Source organism: Empidonax traillii, unplaced genomic scaffold (genome assembly GCF_003031625.1).
Source record: "Empidonax traillii isolate 1590-97213 ecotype Southwest subspecies unplaced genomic scaffold, ASM303162v1 scaffold23:size2178997, whole genome shotgun sequence".
NCBI classification, from domain to species: domain Eukaryota; kingdom Metazoa; phylum Chordata; class Aves; order Passeriformes; family Tyrannidae; genus Empidonax; species Empidonax traillii.
The window spans coordinates 1,121,959-1,137,209 of NW_020955216.1; the positions used below are offsets into that span (position 1 = coordinate 1,121,959).

At 50.0% G+C, this 15,251-nt stretch overlaps 1 protein-coding gene across 3 annotated transcripts in view; it reads right to left on the reverse strand.

Annotated features, from left to right (window-relative positions):
* Window positions 1-15,251, reverse strand: part of ZFHX3 (zinc finger homeobox 3) — a 129,409-nt gene that overhangs the window by 89,979 nt on the left and 24,179 nt on the right. Inside the window, exon 1 of one of the 3 annotated variants that reach the window (XM_027903449.1) lies at window positions 1,552-1,726. The exons of the other annotated variants lie outside the window; for them this stretch is intronic. The gene's annotated coding sequence lies outside the window, so the exon portion shown is untranslated. Of the gene's footprint in view, window positions 1-1,551; window positions 1,727-15,251 lie in introns of those variants that run through there. 3 annotated transcript variants of the gene reach the window in all.

Below are 15,251 nucleotides of genomic sequence, written 5' to 3' on the forward strand. Positions count from 1 at the left end.
TGCACAAACCCAAGCTCTTCCTGCCTGTTCAGTCACTGCCACAGCTGTTCCTGAAGAGAGATGCTGAGGGAGGATGAGGCATGGAAATATTTGTTTCTATTCACAGAGGAGCTGCAGGAATCATCTCTTTAAACTGAAAACAGCAATTTCCTCGCTAAAGCAAACCAGGCTCTAAGCAGGAGCACAATGCAGTTATTAGTCCACTATCACGGGCCCTGCATCTTCCTCCACCCCAGAGCACCCCTAAGAGACCTGCGTGAGACATGGAGAATCTGGGAGGACAGACGGACTGCAGAGTGCTCCACACCTCCCGTTTGCCCCCCCCCCCCGCCGCCCTCTCTGCTCTGTTTATCAGCCAGTCAATAAGAAAAGGTAGTTCTTACTTAAGGAGGCAGAAGTCAACTCGTCAGGTCGATCAGCACTCTGTCTGTAAACATGGTTTCCCGTAAAATCAATGAACTCCAGTTACAGAGAGAACAGTCTGAGTGCCGGAGACTCCCTGCGCTCCCACCGCCCCAGCAGCATGGAAGGGCTCTCCCAGTCCACTCTCTGGATTTGTGTCCCACCGCTGCTCCCACTGCTGTGGCCACCTTGCCTCTGGCCTACGGCTCACCTGAGCCCTGTCCCTTCCTTGCAGGCCCTCTGAGCTGACGTGGGACCGACCTGAGGAGCGCAGGCACCACAGGGCAGGAGTGCCCCGTCAGGCAGCCACGGTGGCCCAGAGCCCAGCTACACCTGGACAGCAGGTGCAGGTGCCAACACAGCACTGGTGTGTCCCACACTTCCATTCCCACTAACCAGGGCTGGCAGCTGGTAGCCACACTATGCAGAACATGCAGGGAGTCAATCCCCACATCCCCCCCATCACCACCTTCCAGCCTCTGGCCCCATCCTCACAGGGACAGATTCACCTTCCAGCCGCCTTCCAGCAACACGCCCACCAAGGAGTGGCTGGCACTACAGCAACACCCCGCACCCTCTGGCAAGCTGGGGGCTCCTGGGCACCCCTGGCCTGCAGCACCAGGCTGCTTCCTCCCCTGGGGATGCTGGCAGCGGCACAGGCGGCAAGGATGGAGTGGGAGGGAGGAGGGGGCTCCTGCTGTTGCCCAGGCTTCCCGAGAATTAAATATGAACAGCCGTGCTGTGTAATTTTAAATTGTTAATTAGCACAGGGTTAATTAGGCGGCCCTTTCACAAGAGGCTGTTTGGCAGTAAACCAAGACTGGAAGCAATGAGGAAGGAGGAAAACAAAAGGAGAAAGAGACAGTGAGAAACTGTTCCCTGGGCTAATGACCCACATGGCACCATGGAAAAAAGGGCACCGAGGACAAGGAGAAGATACAAGCAGATGCATTACACCCACGGCTGTTACCCATCCGACACTCTCTGAGGCCGCCCTCCTTCCCTCTGCCTAGCCATGGGGAAGTGCTCCAGCCCTCCATCAGTTCCAGGGTGCTGGTGGCTCAGGGAAGCTGAAAGGGACAGAGGCAGGAGGACAAGGACAGCACAGGACTAAAGGTGGACTCATACTCTGTGCATACCCCTCCTTACATGCTCAGCCTGGCCTTCAGCAGCATCCTCAGAAGGACAGAGCCTGGAGAGTGCTGGTGTCCAGCTCAGTCAAGAAGCTCCTGTCTCAGCAATGGCACTCAATGACACTTGTTCCAGCCTAAAAACTAGGGATGGACATATCAAAGATGAGCCAGCAGCCAACTCAAGTTCATAGAAACACAGAATAGCTTGGGAAGGGATGTTGGTGATCCCTGGGACCAGGTATGGTCAAAGCTCCCAAGAGCTAGGGATGCACGAGGCAGTCACTGTGTCCCTCTGGAGCGGTGACACAATGAATCAGGAGCATCGAAGCTTTCTGTGTCGCCTCCCCGCACCTGGTGTGCTACACAGCACTCTGGTAACACTTCAGAAATTGCATATGGAAAGACATGATAAAAATAATTGCCTAGGATCAAGAATTCAAAAATTAAGGAAGAACAGAATGTATGTTGCCAAAGCAACTTTAATTTTGCTCTTTATGCATATGTATTACGATATTGCCTGCAATTAGGTGAGCACATGCTGCCTCACTTGGCAAGCAGGACAGTCACAGAAGAGGGTAAAACAAGGTGGCAGGAGCATGTTGTCACTTTATGTGATTTCTGCAGCAGCTGCTATCACACAAATATGTGAAGAGTCACTTCCTAGAATAGAAAGATCTTTTTAGATTTCCTCAGCAACATGGGCTGGGGATTCGAGCTGGGTGGCAATACTGAGTTTCAATTCCCAGTTCTGTAAAACGCTTCTATCTTGTAAGCTAAACAGAAGACACGGTTCCTAACTCTCTCCTATTCGTTTAGGTGCCAGAAAGCAGAAAGATACTGGCCAGCCTAAGGGAAGTGCTGAGGATTCTGCAACAGGACTTAATTTAGGATAACATGGTTCTTATAAGCCAAAACCTGAGCATAACAGGGAATGCGGATGCACAACGTTAAGAATTAATTTCTAGCTGGGGGTTTCCATCAACATTTTACATCATCAGTGCCTTGGGAGTCCTCTTACGCCATTCCTAGCCAGAAAAAAAAAAAAACAAACAAAAAAAACCCCAAAATACTGATATTTATTTGCCAAGTTCAACATTTTAAAGAAGAAATTATAAACTAATTTCCCCCTTTCACATAGCAAGTCACATCTTGCACCTCTCGAAGCAATACCAAGCCGTGTTTTGGCACACACCTGAGCACAGTGGAGTTGCCTCACCAGCAAACATGGTTTGATGAGTACACAGAGCAAGATATCAGTCTTGCCAAGTCCTGAACAAGCTCTACATCTCACCTGCTTCCTCTTCTGCGGTAAGGTTTTACTAACCAAAAGCCCAAGCTCAGCTCTGACTTCTCACAGAGTTCTGCTCAGTGCCAGCCTGTTTCCAGCTGGACGTGTGGCCACGTTCAACACTGCGCAGGGAACAGAATTAGCAAGCCAGTCCTGCCTGCTGGTGGAAGAAGCATCCAACCAGTGTTGTCCCGTGGGTTCCAAAGACTCTTGGGGTTGCAAGTCCTTGCAAATAGGTTTGTTATCCTGGCAAAGCCAAGAATTCCTAGAATCACAGAATCATTTGGGTTGGAAAAGATCCTTAAGATCATCAACTGTTCCCCCAGCACTTCCAAGGCTACCACTAACCCACATCCCCAAATGCCACATCTATACGCATTTTAAATCCCTCAAGGGACTCCACCACTGCCCTGGGCAGGCTGTGCCAGTGCTTGATCACCCTTTCAGTGAACAAATGTTGCCTCTGTGGAAGTCCCTGTGAACGCTGTGAGCTTTCCTGTTCTGAGGGATTCTAGCCCACGAATCCTGAAGGGCCCGAGGCTCCAGAAGGGGATGAGGCAGCACACAATGGTCTACAGAAAGAAAAGATCCATCAGGCACCTCAAAAGGACCGTACAGTCCTCCCCCAGCAGGAATATAACCCCGTGGGGGAGTGGCCTTCCGCAGTGCTCCAGCCCCGGCGCGCTGAGCGGCGCTGCACTGCACACACTCGCTGGAGGGACAGGGACACGAGGGCTGACACAGGGCTCACATCCACGGGCACAGCCGGTCCCTCAGATCTTCCCAGCATCATTAGCATAAACAGCTTTTCAAGCAGCAGGAAGCAAAAGAAACGCTGAACAAAACAGGGCTGAAAGCTGCAGGGCTCAAGCACTTGGCATGAAACTGAGAGAAAGGGGCTCCTTGAAAAAGTGAACCTTCCACATTATCCACATTTTCCCTCTGTCCTATACACCAGATAAAACTGAGCCAATGGGAGTAACACAAGTCAGGCAAGCTCTTCAGAAAGCATTTTGTTATGAACTATTATTCCAAGTTTGCTGATCCCTTTGAGCCAGCTACTGCACTACACATGAAAATATTTATCTAATCCTCAGCCCACTGCCATTGAGAGCAGAATGATCCCGAAGAGGGCCAGAAGGCTTTCCATGAGCAGCTGGGGACAAGAGCGTTTATTCTTCCAGAGAGACTCTCTGCACTGAGAGTATTTTGCAGCAAAGGTAAACGAGCTTCAGCCACATTTCTCTCTACACAGCAAAGAGAAGCACTTGCTTAGCTATTACGTGATGGGGCATTTGCACGCTCCCAGGGCATGGAGTTTGTTCTCAGGTCCTGCAGGAACCTCTCCCCTTGTGTAGGGCACCACAGAAGTGCCAGGTTTTGTTTCAAAACATCACACATCCCCCGATTCTGTTGTTGCGCAATTCACCCCTTTGCTCCAAACCCCCAACAGTTCTTGTCAAAGGCTGTTCCTAGCCCATGTTGCTGCATAAATAACTACATTTGCATCTGGTTTGCATTTTCAGTGCACTCTCGTTGACCCAACTCCAAAACTAATCAAAGAGCTGCTGAGGACAAACTGTCTCGCTCCGTCATACAGACCCCACAGTCCCCTGGTCCCCCCAAGCCCCAATGCCTAGGAAAGAGGGCCATGCTGTCCTGCCGTTTTGCCACAGGCTGCAGCTTGCCCTGTCTCCCCAGTGCCTGTCCAGTGGCTCTTACCAGTCCCAGCTGCCACAGCTCCCTTTGGGGCCCCATGTCCCTCCACAGAGGGCAGATACATCCACAAGACCTTGAGTAAGCCCTAGCCCCACCAAACACCTGGAGATGCTTGTGACGGGAGGAGCACTGAACTGCTCTGAGTTTCCAGCCCTGCCACACGGCTTCAGGAGCAGACACAACCAACCCTCGGCGGCCCAGCCGGAAAAGCCACTGCTCCGCTGCCAGGGTGTGCTCCACAGCGATGCTCCACACATGCAGGCTTGCACGCCTCGGGAAGAAATCCTGCCAGTGCTCCTTCCTCCTACGGATTTACCCAAACAACATGTGCGCTCCAGACTAGTGTCAAGGGCCAAGCCGAGGGTAAGAGTTAGACTCATAAGTCATGCGGATCTCTTCTGCCAGGGCTCGGATCCAGTCCTTGTTAGGAAGCAGAGTTGCTGCTGCATTCTGGGCTCAGTTGCTCCTTCCCACCCTTTGGGAAAACCGATGCTTTGGATCGGGACAGCAGGCTCAGAGGCATTAGGTCATTCCGTAACCATTCCACTGGCTGCTCAAACACCACAGATGATACGTCAGCTCTGCACTACACACTGGGCTTGCACAGTCCCATCGCAAAGGTCACTGGGATGTTGGCTCACACAGGCGATTCATTTTTCAGTACGGAGTAAACACTGGTTACAGTCATGTCACTTGAAGATAACCTAAAGAACCCTAAAATAGGTAAAGAAACCTGCTGGCATGGCTGGGAAACTGCCCCATTTAGCAGCTTTTAGGTCAACTTTTGGCAGATCCAAGAGTTCCTGTGCTCCTGTGAACAGCATCTGCACACTTATCTGCTCCCAAAACAACACCTCACTCCAGACTTCACATACAGCCTGAGCATTTTCTTTATCTGGCCAAAATAAACCCTCCTGATTGCAGCAACCATCAGGAGTCAACACCTATGTACCGCTTGATGGCTCAAAGTCTCAAGTTCGTGCTCTCTGCGTGCACAGCATGTAGCCACTCCATCAGCTGCTACATCCCTGGTGCACCTCGGAACCATTTCACCACCTCACGGGGGAGAGCTGACATGGATCCAGGTAAATGGGGGTTCCAAAGGAAGTGTCAAGTGGATGCACAGGGACTCAGGGCCCAGCAAGGACCGCGGCACAGCGCACTGCGAGGGACGCAGGCACCTCTGGAGACGAGGAAGGAAGTTGCTACGCACACGTCTCCAGACCTCCAGGACTGAAAGCGTTACTCGGCTGCTTGGCCTCTTGCTAATTGTGGGTTTTATTTTTATTTCCTATTACCCTCTTGCACGCCTGATGAGATTATCTTACCGGAACTGACACAGCTGGAGGCTGCAGCCATACATGGAGCCTCTCAGGAGGCAATGCAATTTTATTTTCATTGATCAGAAATCAGCAGGGCAGTAAATGATGGGAAATTCCATTAGGAGAAATACTGGGCCATGAGACCCAACTAGCTAGGTATACCCAAATCCCAGAAAGTCCCATCCTTCCTCAAAGCCCCATCTGGATGCTGACAGCGAGTCACCTTTCTTCCTCCCAAAATGGAGTCAGCTTCTAACCTGATACCCCTAATCGCCACCTGTGCTGCCAGAAGCAGAGGTGATGTTGTCAGACCACCCCCATGGGCTCACTTAGCCCAGACAGTGCCTTTGGTAGATGCAGCAACACCTGACGGCCCCAGCTCAGCCTAGAAGCTGCTGTGGGGCTGGGGCTGTTTCCCAACATGTGCCCATTCCACAGCATTTGTTCTCACAGGCTGGGCAGGTGTGGGTGCTGCTGGCACACCAGTGCCTTGGCCAGTTCTCAGGCAGTCCCGGCACAGCCAGGAGAAGCTGAAGGGATGTCTGCTGCATGCTCCCATCCCAGTCCCAGTAAAGCATTATATAAAGCTGCTGGAGACAGAAGCACTCCTTCTCCAAGGTCACAGTCTGGGGGCCGTGCAGGGCTCTCGGGTCATGCAGGGATCTCAGGGAACCCTGAGAGAGCACCACACACCACATAACTGTTAGAAGTGCAAACTCCTCTGAGCCCAAACCAAGAACCACATGGCAATCCTTCTATTTTAAGCCACCTTATAAACAGGACATGCACTCAGTTCCTCTCTCCTGGATCAAAATCCCTCCATCAGGCCTCCGAGTTAAAGCTGGGTTTGCCCCATCCCGCTGTCCCTAGCTGCACACTCATGGGTGACAGGTGAGCCCTGAGCCCCTGTCAGGACGGCGGGGCCTGCTGGCAGCACATGGGTTAACGGGAGCCGACCGCAGCACAGTTGTTAAGGTGATCAATACCAGTGAGATACTAAAGCAGCATAAGCCACATTATTGATTGCCAAGCAGATGATAAAACTGTTTATTATGATAATTGCAGGGTGCCTGCAAGATGTTCCTAGTGCTGTCTTGAGCTTTTTACCAAAATAAGAATTGCCAGAGCATCACCTTCTGTTTGCAGCCGCCCTGACTCCAGTGACACCCTCAACACACTGCTGTGCCCATGCACTGACTCTGAGCCACCTCCACAGATCAGCTGCCACTGGCGTGGAGAGGGTCATGGTATGAGACACAGGCCCTGAACTGTTTATCACCACCACCACCACCACCCCCAATATTTGGGCTCACTCCTACACCCTCTGCTCGCCTTCCACTGGAGTGCCCATTCCAGGGAAAACAGAGCTCAAACACCAAACCCTGTAACTTCAGTTCTGAATCCTCCTCCTGAGCAGCTAAAAATTAAACTTAACTTCCCACTCCAAAACATTTCCCTCAGTATTTTAATTACTTTTACCTCTACTCTGGACTTTGTACAGTTTCCTACATCCTTTTAACAAGATATAACAGAATCTATGCCTTCAGGAACTAAATTCTTGTGCAATGCATTAAGAATTCTTTTTGAGAAGACTGAACTCCAGATACATTCGGTGTGGGAAATCCATCAGGTGTATGTGCACGCAGGCCATACCTCAGAACAGGTGTCACACTGCAGCTCGTCCCCTGCCACCGTTGTGTCTGCAGGAAGAGCAGCTGATCTGCTAGCACACAGCAAGGCAAGTTTGGATCGGAAGTTGCTTCATATACCAAAAAGCTTCTCTTGGATTAAACTCAGTAACGTGTATCCCCTGGCCTCTAGAAGAGAAGCCAAACAAACTGTCCAGCGAGATCTGCTCTGGCAGAAGCATCTAATGCTCCTCCATCAGCAGGACGAGGAACAGAGGCTATAACATACCCAGGCTCCATTGCCACCACAGCCAAGTGACAGCTGAAAATGAGTTTAACAAGGGCTGAAGCTCCAGGGTTCTGTCAGCAGCTCCACGGGCAGTAATTATGGAGTATGGGTCCCATTATCTCCCAGTACAGACAAGGCTCTGACAGCTCCATCTCAGTGTTAACCCCAAGGACCATACACTACAGGCTGTAGGCAGCACTTGGTGCCACCTCCAATGCTTTGGCTGGCTGCTCCGGTGCAACTGAGTCACTTTCTCTAAATAATCATAGGCGACATCTGCAAAATAAACTTTATACCAGTCTGAGCAGCCTTACTGTAGGCTGGCCTCAAACCTGGACTAGACCACAGGAGCTGCTTCTGGCTAATGCTCTGGTTCCTTCCTCCTCTTAATGCTTTCTCTTGTCAGGATCCGAACAACCTCTCTAAACCCTGTAGTCTCCCTCTCATACCCTATTCCTCAGTGCCTCCCACCCCTCTAAAAGGTGCCATTTCTTCCACAAGCATGATCAGCCAAGGATTCTCAACCCAATTTTTTTCAGGGTGAAAGAGAAAACCTTACACACCTCCTCACAACTCCATCCTTTCATCCTGAACCAAGCTCTCCTTTCTCAGCTGCTCTTTCCCATGCACACCTGTACCACAGGAGATGGTGAGGACAGCTCTCCAGCTCACTCACAGAGCAGTGAAAAGGTTAATTATGGAATGGACAACATGATCAAACCCAGCACTCTGGTGAGTGAACATGTCATGTCACACAGCCGCTGCTTTATGGGCTGGAGATCCGGACATGAGCTTTTAAAACTTGTCCCCTCTCAGCCCAAACACTGGTGATGGGTTGCAGAGCCTCACAGAACTCATCCCAGAGGTCTTGAGAGTTGGGGTTGTTCTTTCAAACTCTCAGTAAAACTAATTATAAACAAGATTAAAACAATCCTTTCTTATTAAAATGTGGACAAGGGAGAAGACCTCCCTCCCTGTCAGCCTTTAAATGAGCCAATTTCAACAGGAATTTATTTTTTTCCCCTCCTGTTCCAGAACAATATTCTAAAAAACAATATTCTAGTAGAATTTTGTTCTACTCCATACAGCAGGAGAAAATAAAGGACATTGCAATAATGGACAAAGCATCTCAACAGCTCAAGTCAAGGAGGGTCAAATAACAAGCTCGAAGCTGTAAATCCTCCAGTCACCTATGGAAAACTCTCTAGAATCCTAGACTGGTTCAGGTTGGAAAGGACCTCAGAGCTCATGTCATTCTACCCCTCTGCAACAGGCAGCAACACCTTCCACTATCCCAGGTTGCTCCAAGCTGCATCCAACCTGGCCTTCAACACTTCCAGGGATGGGACAGCCACAGCTTCTCTGGGGACCTGCTACTGCTATGTCTTTCATACACCCACACATCCCCACCAAGCCCTGGAAACAACACTCCTTACAGTCAGCAACACCAGGCAACAGGAGAGACAGATTAATCTTTGAAACAAATCAAAAACACCAACACAGCAGCCAAAGAGGGTCGATGAAGTTTCAAGTGGTCAGCAGCAGCCTCACCCAGGTTTAGGGTGGTCTTAGCCTCAGCTCCCCCTTCCTACAACCACCCCTCCACCTCTGCACAGAAAGGCAGTGGGTGCTCCAAGGCGGTGCCAGGTGCAGGACTGCGCTCCGTGTCTGCGCTTTATCCAGACCATATCCAGTTGTTAATGCAGGAGGAGCAGCCTGCAATCCAGTCCCCTTTCCCAGCTCCCCTGGACCTGCAGCTCTGAGGACACAGCTCACTCTCCTCCCGTAGAGAAGCCAGGGACAGCAGATTGGGGCCCCCATACGACTTACTTTCCTTGAAAACATCTGTTTTCATTATCACTATTACTTTTAATTAGCACTTTACAGCAGCCCTGAGCCCTCCCAGCTGGAGGAGAGCTCTGCTCCTAAATGAACAATTAAAAGGTGCACTAAGGGAATTTTTTTCTCATCTTCAGAACCCAATTTTTCAGCAGAGCTCAAAGACAAACCACCTGGTTAAAGGAGCTCCCTTGAAGAGGTCTCTTCAGCATGGCTCAAAGCCCGCGGGTCACCCAGGGATCCCCACAGCGTGAGCGGCCGCTGAACTCGGGAACCTGAAACACTGAACTAATTACTAATGACAGGGTCTTAACGCCTCTGCCCTCATCGCTCACTCAACGGCCTCCTCTTCCTCACCCGGCCACAGTAATTGCCCTGAGGAAAATCAAAGACTTTAATGCCCATCTCACTCATGGAAGGCCCCTGCTCAAGAGTTCAGGCCAAGCGCAAGCTGAAAGACGGAGCCCTATTAAATGCATAAGAAAATAGATCCCTATGAAGCGTAATTACTGGAAACATGGACTCCTGATCAAGCACTTCTCTGAAACTCAGCAACGAGAAACATCCACAAAAAAGCCCCCAGAGACAGCCTTGGCCATTCCAAAGAAAGCATAAGGACAGGGAGGTGAAGTGTCAGGACGAAAGGCCTGTCCCGGGGCCAATGCCGCTTGCCCAGCAGCCCTGTGAGTACAGCACCCACAGACTCCAGCCTTTAATTAGGAACGAGCTGTGAAGCTCCAAAACACTTCAGTCGATACTGATCAAAACCTCATCTCTCATGCCCCTTGCTATTCCCTCAGCACTGACAAGCTGCCACCACACTACTCCAAAAGCCCCCTGACCCTGCAGTTCCTGGGGAACCCTCACCCTCAGCATCCTACTCTGCCCCAGGAGGGCAGAACATATATGGAACAGTGACCAAGATTCTTCCCTCTCAGCTTCCCCAAATCCTTGTATCCCACAAAGTCCCACCACAGCCGCCCAGCAGCGCTGCCTTTACCACCCCTTGAGTCTAGACTTGGAACACAAGTCTTGTGTTAGAGCCAGCATTCCAGAACTACTCTGGAAATCCTAAAGTCAGCTGAATGACAAGGTTTAAAATAACACCAATATCATAATTTCCATTAAAATTTGGAATCCTTTAAGTCACCTGGGTTCCCCTGCACCCCTTCACATTTTCTTTCCTCCTCGCCCTTTACAGCCACTTCCCTCTTCCTCTCAGCTCCTTTCCGAACACGGAGTTAAATTCCATGGCAATGAATTTCACGTAAATGTGAAATAAACTTTATTTAATTATTTAATCTTTGTTTACACTTCCTGCCTTGGAAAGTTTACTTAAGCTACCCAGACGGGATATGGCCTGCAGCGTGCTGCCTGCGGTAACGGACGGGAACACCAACAGCAGAGGATCCCTTGGTTTGTTCTGGAGCCAGGGGAGTGCAGGAGCCCACACGGCCAGACTGAGAGCCCACGGAGCCAGGCCAGGGCAGCAGAATCCACGCCCACCAGTGCCACGCCAGGTCCTGCACATGTACCCAGAGCACTCCAAGTGCCAGCTCCCAGCCCATGCCCTGGGCATCTAGATTTGGGAACAGCATTTTTCTATCCAGCACTTGGAACCCAATAAGGACCATGAACCTCTGCTGAGCATTCCAACAGCTGTCTCTGGAGAAGGGGAAGCGAATGCCTCCAGTGTCCAATGAGCCCAGATACTGATCACACCACAATGCAACACAGGGGAAAAGGACACAAAACAATTAATTCTTGGCTCCTTGTTTTAGCTCTGGGCGAGGGAAGGTGTACTGCAGAGTGAGAGGAGACTGGAACAGACGGAGTCTGGGATGTGCTCCAAGAGCCCCAGGGGCAACGGCGCTGGCTCCCAACCCCACAAACACGGGGCTGCTCTCCAACAGGTGAGGGCTCCAGCAGGCTCCCAGGCAGAGGGAACGGGGAAAGCCTCTTCAGCAAGATTTATTCTGACTTTCCCATTCCCAGGCCAAACGATGAGCAACTCCTCAGAGAGAGAGAGCAGAGCTGAGCTATCTGATAAATCCATCTTCTGCAACCAGGTCTGAACATAGGCAGAAAAGGAAGAAACTGACTCAGTGACTGATGTGCATGCTGGAGTCGGCTACAGAAGGAGTGTGAAGAGAATGACAAGAGAAATCCGAAATCCTCCACTTCTACACCATAACCCATCTGAACAGGAGACTTAAAAGCCTGTATCACTTCCAAAGGCAGCTTCTTCCTTTCTCTTCATCCAAGTTCCAAATAGCAAAGACATGTGAAACTCTTGCCTAAATCACACTCAACTGCTGGCCATGCCCACGTGCTCCAGGGACAACACAAGGTGACTATTACATACAGTGACCACGGCCAACACTCCTGAAGGTGGCAGAAGTCAGACAGGTCACCTTTACTAATTGGAGAAAATACAAATATCTCAGTCATAAAATAGTCTGGAACAATGTGCAGCTTTTCCAAGACTTGCAACTTCATTATCACACACCAATGAAAATGCATTTACTCTCCAACAGTTTCCTCAGGAAAACCAAGGATTCACTGGTCCAACTTAACCATGTCCTGCCCACGCCGAGAGCAGAATTAGTATTTTACCAGAATATGCACATTTGATTTTATTAAAAAAAAAAAAAAAAAAAAAAAAAAAAAAAAAAAAAAAAAAAAAAAAAAAAAAAAAAAAAAAAAAAAAAAAAAAAAAAAAAAAAAAAAAAAAAAAAAAAAGAGGCAATATACAGGACAACACGAGCAGAGGTTTAAGAGAAAGTGAAATATGGTAAATACCAACTGACTTGAAAAGAGCCAGAACAGATGCTAAACGTGAAAGTTGTTCCTTATTTTTCTTTCAAATTCAAACCCCAAAATGCAAAGTGATTTTTCCTTAAAAAGCAAAACTCCAACTGAGAAAAGCTCAAGGCCTTTGAAGGTTTGTAGCAGAGGCACCATGAAAAGATGGGGGACAAGAGTTTGAGCTGCAGGAAGGTATTGCTCTGCACTGGAACAGCCCACTCGCAGCCAGTGCCCACCCAGGGCTGGCAGGGGTGATGTTTCACCCCATCACCCAGGCTGGCCCCTCAGACCAATGTTGGTCTGTGGCTCCTTCCTTTTCCCTGCTCCCCTCTGCCCAGCCACAAAGAATGAACCCCTTTACACAACAAGACTCTAACAAACTACTCCTTCCCCCCACGCCCCTTCTCCACGGGTGGGAGCAGGCACCCTTCTACTGGCTTGCAGGCAAGGTTTAATTACCTGGGTGAACAAGGATAAGGAGATAACTCCAGGAAGCCAGGCCTAAAGGAATCATTACTTATCCAGCCCAGCCTCCTGAGCATCAAAGGCTGAATGGCTATGGCTCTCCCATCAGCTGATCCAAGGGAATCAGTCTGGAAGGGAGGCTGAGAAGTAGTTTGCACACTTTTTCAGAGCCCCATACACTCCGTTTACCAATAAAATTAGGAAATGCATTATTGTCGAGCCACAGGTATGTCCCTGAGCTTTCTGAGCATCAGGCTCCTCCTCAACGTCCTTCCCCTCATCCTCAACTGGATTCAGGTCTTTTCTTCTCAGGGACACCGTGAGCCAAACTGTATCAGGAGGAGCTGGAGCCCGGCCAGCTGCAGGTGAGCTCCCAGCTCCACAGGGACATAAAACCAGCCATCGGACCTTTGAAGCCTTCCCAGCCTATGACAGCAGCATTTGGTGGGCTACACAGCCCTGTTCTTGCTACAGATAACACTAGAGCCTTTCCCAGGCTCCCTAAAATCTGCACCTCCGTATGCATACACACATCATCTCCTTGGAGCTCAGCCCCATCTGCTCCTTGACCCCAACTCTTAGAAGGATGTGATAAGCTGAAGACATTTTACAAATAACATTTCCTTAACTCTGCTGCCTAAATCATTTCCTGATGTGAACTATCCGTTGCTGTAGACAATCCTATGGATGACTCTCCATCCTATTTAAAACATGTCTGGAAGTCACGGCAAATGCCAGCATTAAAGATACAGCTGGGAACAAGTTGCTCAATTAAAATCCAATTTTAACACACCACAGAAAGTGGGAATGAGAAGGAAGATGAAAACTAACCCTGCATGACTACATTTTTTCCAGGGAGTACAGCTCTGGAAAAGACATCAGCTTGCATTCTGCGTGGAGGCGTACATTCTCTGGAAGATATGTGGACACCCGGGACCTCTGGGAATCTCTGAGCAGCCAGGTATGGGAGTGAAGCAGCCCCCACTCGCCCCACGCAGGGGCACCTGCCCTTGGAGATGCCAAGGCTGCAGGAAGGTCCATGGGTTTGCAGAGTGAGAAGGAGCATCACTGGCAGAGCTCTGGCAGCCAGAGAACGGCTACCCTTGGCAGTGGTCACGTGAGATGGAAGTTCAACGCTCTCAAAGCAGAGCTGGAAACCAGTTCCCTTTTCTAAAGGGGGGAGATGACCTCAGCTGCAGCCTCTGTTCAGCACAAGAACTGTGAAGGCTGAAGGCCAAGGCCAGCAGTCCTACCCTGCCTGAAAACCGAAGTGACGGCTTCGACTTCCCTGAGGACGTAAGGGAATTTCCAGGGTGTGACCACACAGCAGCAGTTGCGGTTCTAACCCTCTGCTTCTTCTAGAGCCACACACTGAGGCCTGAAGATCCAGTCAATAACTGGAACTAGAAGATCTCCTGGGTCTCCAAGCAGCCTCTTCAGGCAGGGAAATGGTGCGGCTGCCTGTGCTAGTCATGAAATGAGATGAGCTTTCTGGTAGCTGCCTGAGTCAGAGGACAACCCTTGGGGCAGTCCTGAATCTAAGATCCTCTGATCAGGAAGAAGCTGATGCCTCATGGACTGTCAGATCACTGGTGCTGGGGTCCAAGATGACAGTGACTGATTTTCTTTTTAATCACAAGCTGCAGTTGCCAGAATGACCCGTCACAGCCACAGCTCAGACTGTGGATCAAGCACTGCTGGCGCTGGGAGCTCCTTGCAGAAATGAGACCTGGTGCACGTCAGATGCTGGCACGTGGGAGCTGTGAGGCACACGGAGAGCAGCAGCCAGCTTTCACAGATCACAGCAGGCCAGGCACAAGGAAGCTGCTCAATAACCACCTCAGAACGATGCACAGCACAAGGCACCAGAACACATAGTGGGACAAGCACCTCGATCCTCCACACCAGAATTGCAGACTGTAAACGCAACAAAATTCTAGTCAAATAGTAATAGAAAGTGTAAACAAAGGTAAAAGGAAGATCAGGACAAACTGTCAGAGCAGACCCAGCACTGCTGGCCATGCTGAGGAGCTTGCACCACCCACCTTTCATTCACATTGATCATTCAGCCAGTGCTGAATGTGCTGAAAGAACCTGAAGTGTAATGTGGGATCTGCTGAATCCAGACCTCCTGCTGCCTCCCAGCCACCTCCAGCAGCAGGGCTGGGACAGCCCTGCAGAGGGATGTCTGCTTTGGGACAATCTGTATTCTTTCAAAAGTTTCAATAGTAATAATCTATTCAATTTCAGTTTCTATTATTTATTGTATGAATTTACTTCTTGTTTAAAGTCCAGATTCAAGTATGGAGAAAATACAAACCATTACTTTCACTCTTAACCCCAGGGCGCAGCAGCACA